The sequence below is a fragment of the Colobus angolensis genome, unplaced genomic scaffold (genome assembly GCF_000951035.1).
Source record: "Colobus angolensis palliatus isolate OR3802 unplaced genomic scaffold, Cang.pa_1.0 Scaffold51, whole genome shotgun sequence".
NCBI lineage: Eukaryota > Metazoa > Chordata > Mammalia > Primates > Cercopithecidae > Colobus > Colobus angolensis.
This window is the reverse complement of record NW_012118599.1, coordinates 7,744,237-7,751,708: the sequence shown is the minus strand read 5'-3', so window position 1 is coordinate 7,751,708 and position 7,472 is coordinate 7,744,237. Positions and strand designations below refer to the sequence as shown.

Genomic DNA, 7,472 nt, shown 5'->3' with positions numbered 1-7,472 from the left:
ATATCACGCAAATGGAAAACAAAAGTGAGTAGAAATAGCCATTCTCATATCAGATAGGAGAAACAGACTTTAAACCACAACTGTAAAATAAAGACAAAGAGAGGGTATAACAATAAAGGGTTCAATGAAACAAGAAATTGTAACTATATAAAATATATGCACCCAACATTGGAACACCCAGATTCATACCATAAATACCTCTAGACCTAGGATAACATATTACCAGTAATGCAATAATAGCAGGGGACTTCAACATCCCACTGACACGACTAGACATATCATCAAAGCAGAAAATTAACAAAGAAACTCTGGACTGAAACTAGACTGTAGGCCCAATGCACCTAATAGACATTTACAGAACATTCTACCCAAAAACTACAGAAAATACATTCTTCTCATCTGATCATGGAACATTCTCCAAAATCAACCATATGCTTGACCTTATATAAAGCAAGTCCCAATAAATTCAAAAACTTGAGACTGTATCAAATACTTTTTTAGAACACAATGGAATAAAATTAGAAATGAATACCAAGAGGAATTCTCAGAACTACACAAGTGCATGGAAACTAAGCAACTTACTCTTGAACAACTTTTGGATAAATGATAAAATGAAGATAGAATTCAAAATTTTTTTGAAATGAATGAAAATAGAGGCACAATGTGCCAAATGCTAAGGGATACAGCAAAAGCAATGCTAAAAGACTTAAATGTAAGACCTGAAACTATAAAAATTTGGGGCACAACTCTAGGAAACATTCTTCTGGACATTAGCCTAGGCAAATAATTTGTAATGAAGGACCCAGAAGCAAAAGCAACAACAACAACAAAAATACAATTGGGACTTAATTAAACTAAAAAGCTTCCATGCAGCAAAAGAAATAATCAACAGAGTGAACCGACAACATATGGAACAGGAGAAGATACAAGCAAATTATGCCTCCAGCAAAGGACTAATGTCCAATATCTATAAGGAACTCAAACAACTCAGCAAGAAAAAGCAAACAACCAAACTAAAAACTAGGCAAAGGACATGAACAGGCATTTCTCAAAAGAAGAAATACGAGTGGCCAACAAACACGTTCAAAGAGGTTCAACATCACTAATCATCAGGGAAATGCAAGTTAAAACCACTCTGAGATATCTTACACCAGTCAAAATGGTCATTATGAAAAAAGAAGTAAAACACACACACACGTGCACAACAGATGACACGGATGAGAAGAAAAAGGAATTCCACTGTTGGTGGGAATGTAAATTAGTTCAGCCTCTAGGGAAAACAACATGCAGATATCTGAAGTAACTACAAATGGAACTACATTCAATCCAACAATCCTACGATGGAGTGTCTACCAAAAGAAAAAGAAATCATTATATAAAAAAGACAGCTGCACTAATATGTTTATCTCAGCACTATTCACAGTAGCAAAGTAATGAAACTAATGTTGTCCTCCACAGTGGATTGGATAAAGAAAATGTTGTATATATACACCATGGAATACTATGCAGCCATTAAAAAAGGGTAGTCACTTCCTTTTCAGCAACAAAGGAGAAGGCCATTCTCCCACATGAATAACTCAGAAAAAGAAAATCAAATATCTCATATCCTCACTTATAAGCAGGAGCTAAACAGTGGGAATATATGGACATAGAGATGGAAATAATAGAAACTGGAGACTCCAAAAGGTTGGGGAGGGCGAGGTAGGAGCAGGTTAAGAGTTGAAAAGTTACCTATTGAGTACAATGGTCATTATTTGGGTGATGGATACACTAGAAACACTAACCTCACCCTTATGCTATAGATCTATGTAACAAACCTGCAAAATACCCCAGAATCCCAAACAAAGTAATTTCTTTAAAGTAACAATAGAATAATAAAAAATAACACAAATAAAAAACAATTTAGTATAGAATATATTTAGAAACTTTAAAATAAATTAAAAAATAACACAAAAACAACTGAGTATAGAATATATTTAGAAACTTTAAAATAAACTAAAAAATAACACAAATAAAAAACAATTGAGTATAGAATATATTTAGAAACTTTAACATAGCATTTACATTGTGTTAGATATTATAAGTAATCTAGAGATGATTTAAAGTATATGGAAGGTAGTTCAGTGCAATGGCTCATACCTGTAATCCCAGCACTTTGGGAGGCCAAAGGGAGGATCATTTGAGGTCTGGAATTTGAGACCAGCCTGGGTAAGACTCCATCTCTACAAAAATAAAAATAAAAGTAAAAATTAGCCAGGCTGGTATACATACCTGTAGTCCCATCTACTTGAGAGGCTGGGGTGAGAGGATTGCTTTTGCCCATGAATTTGAGGTTGCAGTAAGCTATGATTGTACCACTGCACTCCAGCCTGGGTAATCAGAGTGAGACTCTATCTCTAAAAAATAATAATAAAGTAAAATAAAATAAAAAATAAAACAAAGTATACAGGAAGAGTTCCATAGGTTATATACAAATACTATACTATTGTTTATAGGGAACTTCAGCATAATTGAATTTTGATATCCAAGGGGATCCTGTGATCAAACCCCTGCAGACACCAAGGGACCACTCTGTCACTCAGTTGTTTAAAGTGTCAATGCTGTGTGTGGATCAACTGAAAAATTAAGTTCACTGAATAAACTGCGTGGAAAAACACCAAGTAAGAACATTATAAGAGAATTTAAGAAAACATTAATTTAGCACAAATTAAAGGGGAATCTGATAATATTTCCTAATTTATAGTGGTAAAATATGTTTGGAGCTAAAAGTGTTCAGTTGGACAAATTATAAAGTTGTAAAAATGTAAGATGTTTAAAGCCAATGGTTATTCATTGAATTCATCAGCAAGTACATTGCAGAAAACACTTGGCTTTTCCATGTAGTGTCAAAAGTGAACTTCATTACTTTTGAGAACTTAACTATCATCAGTTTCCAAGAATTTTTGTCAGAAATAGAAGTTAAATATCCTAACATGCCCTAATGTACAACATCCTGGTGGCTTAAACTTTTATTGCATTTTTGGTTCAAGCCCAGAACAAATTTCTTTATAAGTGAAAAGAAATCCCTTCAACTGAACACTGACTGGCTTTGGAATTTAGTTTCATTACATATTTATTTTTCTTAATGAATTAAACCTAAAATTTCAAGCCAAAACAACATGTATGCAAAACTTATGGTAAAGTTATTTGAATGACAACTAAATGTTGGAATCACATGTAATGTTAAACTACTTTATATACTTGACTATGCTATCAAATTTTTAAAAGTGAGAAATCCATTGGGTATATTTTACAAGATCAAACTACAGTTCCAGCAGTGTCTTGGGAACCTCTATATAAATGCAAAGGAAATATCTGTATTTCAGAATCCACTTGACTGAGCAATTGCAGAGCTTCCACTTAACCTTCAATTAGAAATGATAAAGCTGCAATAAAATGACATGCTAAATGGTAAGTATCAAGAGAAAAATCTAATAGAAATATATAAATGCCTCCCAAGCATTGAATATGCTCAATTAAAATCATATGCTCATAGATTTATATCAGTATTTGGCAGTAACCATTTGTACAGAAAGATATTTTCAAAGATGAAATACACCAATTCTTATTACACATTATTATGCACAGATGAATATTTTTAATCAATTTTGAAATATGAGCCACTAATTTTGATCACCAAATAAGCAAAATAATATGTGCTCCTCAAAATAAAATAAAATTTAACTCTTTTTCTTACTTAACTGTGTTACAAAATATGTACTCAGTTATATTATTTTTTAATTTCACCAATAAAAATGGACATTTGTTTTCTCTCTTGTTACATTAGTTATTTAATATCCTTAGATTATCTAGTATTCTTGATTTAGTCTCCTGGCCTACAAAAGTTAGTATTACTATCTGACTCTTTTTTTTCTCATCAAACTTAGTTTTAACAGATCTCAAAATCCTGTGACAGGTTTTTGGTTGTTTTCATTAAAAAGTACTGATTTTAGGGCATCTGTAATCTCAGCTACGCGGGAGGCTGAGGCAGGAGAATTGCTTGAACCCTGGAGGTGGAGGTTGCAGTGAGTCAAGATCATGCCACTGCACTCCACCCTAGGCAACAGTGTGAGACTCTGTCTCCAAAAAAAAAAGCACTGATTTTAAAAACTAATAACTTAAAACTACCACACATTAAAAAAAAAAAAAAGAAGAAAGAAAGAAATATTGGGCCCACAAAACATTCTCCTTTCCTTCTGAAGATTTTATGACATATTGCTATCATTAACCAATCTTGTACTGCTAAACTTAAATGGCCAATTGAAACAAAAAGTTCTGAGGTCATTCTTTTACCACTGATTAAGATTGGGGTGGTAGGTATTAGGGATAATATTCATTTAGCCTTCTGAGGCTTCTGGGTAGACTTGGTGACTTTGCCAGCTTCAGCAGCTTTCTTGTCCACTGCTTTGATGACACCAGTAGTAACTGTCTATCTCATATCATGAACAGAAAAATGACCCAGAGGAGAATAGTCAGAGAGGCTGTCAACACATGTGGGCTTGTCAGAAACCATATCAACAATGGCAGCACCATCAGATTTCAAGAATTTAAGGCCATCTTCCAGCTTATTACCAGAATAATATTCAATCTTTTCATTCAGCTCAGCAGACTTGCAAACAATGTGAGCTGTGTGGCAATCCAGTACAGGGACATAGCCACCAATGATTTGGTCTGGCTGGTTCAGGATAATCACCTGAGCAGTGAATGCAGCTGCTTCCATTTGTGGGTCATTTTTGCTGCCACCAGCAACATTGTCACAACAAATATATTGACAGACACATTCTTGACATTGAAGCCCATATTTTCCCCAGAAAGAGCTTCACTCAAAACTTCATGTTGCAGTTTAGTAGACTTTACTTCAGTTGTAACATTGACTGGAGCAAAGATGACCACCATGCTGGCCTTGAGAATATGTCTCCACTCAGCCCACAGGGACAATATCAGTACCACCAATTTTGTAGACATCCTGGAGAGGCAGATAGAAGGGTTTGTTAGTTGGATGAGTTGGTAGTCAAGAGCTTCAGGCAGTGTGGTTCCACTGGAATTGACATCTTTACAGGTTACTCTCCGTCCCTTGAAACAAGACGTGAGCACTTGGTTCTCATATTAGTCAGGGTTCTCTAGATGGACAGGACTAATAGGATAGATGTTTATGTGGTTTTGCTGTGTCCCCACCCAAATCTCATCTTGAATTCTCACATGTTGTGGGTGGGACCTGGTGGGAAGTGGTTGAATCATGGGGGTGGGTCTTTCCCATGCTGTTCTCGTGATGGTGAGTGGGTCTCATGAGATCTGATGGTTTTATAAGGGGGAGTTTTCCTGCACAAGCTGTCTCTCTTTGCCTGCTGCCATCAATGTAAGACATGACTTGCTCCTCCCTGCTTTCCACTGTGATTGTAAGGCCTCCCAGTCACTTGGAACTGTAAGTCCATTAAAACTCTCTTTTGTAAATTTCCTAGTCTTGGGTATGTCCTCACCAGTGGTATGAAAATGGACTAATATAGATGTATATGAAAGGGAGTTTATTAAGGAGTGTTGACTCACACAATCACAGGGTGAAGTTCCACAAAAGGCCACCTGCAAACTGAGGAGCAAGGAAGCCAATTCAAGTCCCAAAATCTAAAAAGTAGGAAAGCTGACAGTGCAGGCTTCGGTCTGTGACTAAAGGCCCAAGAGCCCCTGCAAACCACTGGTGTAGGTCCAAGATTTCAAAAGCTGAAGAACTTGGAGTCTGATGTTAGAGGGCAGGAGGCATCAATCATGGCAGAAAGATGGAGCCCAGAAGACTTAGCCAGTCTAGTCCTTTCACGTTTCTCTGCCTGCTTTTATTCTAGTCATGCTGGCAGCTGATTAGATCGTGCCCACCCAGATTCAGGGTGGGTCTGCTTCTCCCAGTCCCTTGACTCAAATGTTAATCTCTTTTAGCAACACCCCCATGGACACACCCAGAACAATACTTTGCATCCTTCAATCCAATCAAGTTGACACTCAATATTAACCGTCACAGTTCCAGCAGGTTATTAACATTCCAACCAGAAATTAACACAATTAACTATGTCAAGTTTGTAGCCATTCTTCTTAATATAAGTGCTGACTTTCTTAACGATCTCCTCATATGTCTCCTAGCTATAGGGTGGCTCAGTAAAATCCATTTTGTTAAAGCCAACTATTGTTTCACACCCACAGTGTAACCAAGAAGGGCATGATCACGGATTGGCTCATCCTTGGAGATAGCAGCTTCGAATTTGCCTGAGATCATGTTTTTGATAAAGTCTCCGTTTCCTAGGGTGTCAATGACAGTGACATAGGAGTTTCTGATCTCAAATTTCCACAAGGAGATTTCAATGGTGATATCACATTCATGCTCAGCTTTCAGTTTATCCAAGACCCAGACACATTTAAGGGAACCCTTTCGCACATCAGCAACCGCCTTCTAAAATTTTTCAATGTTCTTTTGTTGATGCTATCACATTTGGAGATCAGATGGCCAGTAGTCATGGACTTTCCCAGATCTATGTGTCCAATAACAATGATGTTGTTATGAATCCCTTCCTTTGCCATTTTGGCTTTTAGGGGTGGTTTTAGCAGCAAGTGCGCTGGAAGCGAACATGTGAAAAAGCTACTATCTAATTCTTCACAGAAAAAGTTTGCCAACTTTTAAACTGAATTATAAAGTTAACAATTCCCAACATATCATGCATAGAATTTACTTGTAAACCCTTTTTCTTTTTCATATGTTTTATCAACTCATCTTGCTATATTCTCCTTACTAGTGAACTATAACATGATATTGTCATATAATTGATAAACATGATCCTCAGAAGTATAGCAAAATGATTACATTCCTTACACAGGACAATTAGCAGAATTGGAAAGTTGCTATAACCCTAAAGCAGGATGAAGAAAGCATACTCCTGTGCAAATAAAGTAGTGAAATGTTTATTAACTCAGAGAAAAAATACGCACGAAGTCATATAGACACCATCAGTTATATTTACTTTGTTTTCCAAATATGCCTCATGTGAAATAGCATCTGCAATTGCAGTCATCTCCTAATAAAGTGTATTTTAATCTACTGTCCTACAAGATTTTCCTATCTTCTGTACAGGTCAAATTGTCAATTTAAGTGAATATATAAAAATATTATTTTTACATGCATCTTTTAAGATGTTGATGGTGCCACTAATCTCTCTGGTTCCCCCCAGGGATCAGATATTGACTTTGATGTAATTTTTGAGTAAAAATAGAATATTCTAGGAGCTGGCCATTTTTTTACTGTAAGAGCCTTTACTAGTTCAAGAGGCAATGTGGTGATGCTGTTGCTGAATATATTTATTCCTGATATTAACTCAGTAGCTAAGTAAATAACCACAGAAACTTTTTTCCAGATCTACTGGGCCCATTGTAAAATGTAGATTGGGTCCAAAACTCTA

At 36.0% G+C, this 7,472-nt stretch overlaps 1 pseudogene; it reads right to left on the bottom strand.

Moving 5' to 3' along the window:
* Positions 1 to 4,372: 4,372 nt before the first annotated feature.
* LOC105524850 lies at positions 4,373 to 6,600 on the bottom strand (annotated as a pseudogene).
* Positions 6,601 to 7,472: the final 872 nt, after the last annotated feature.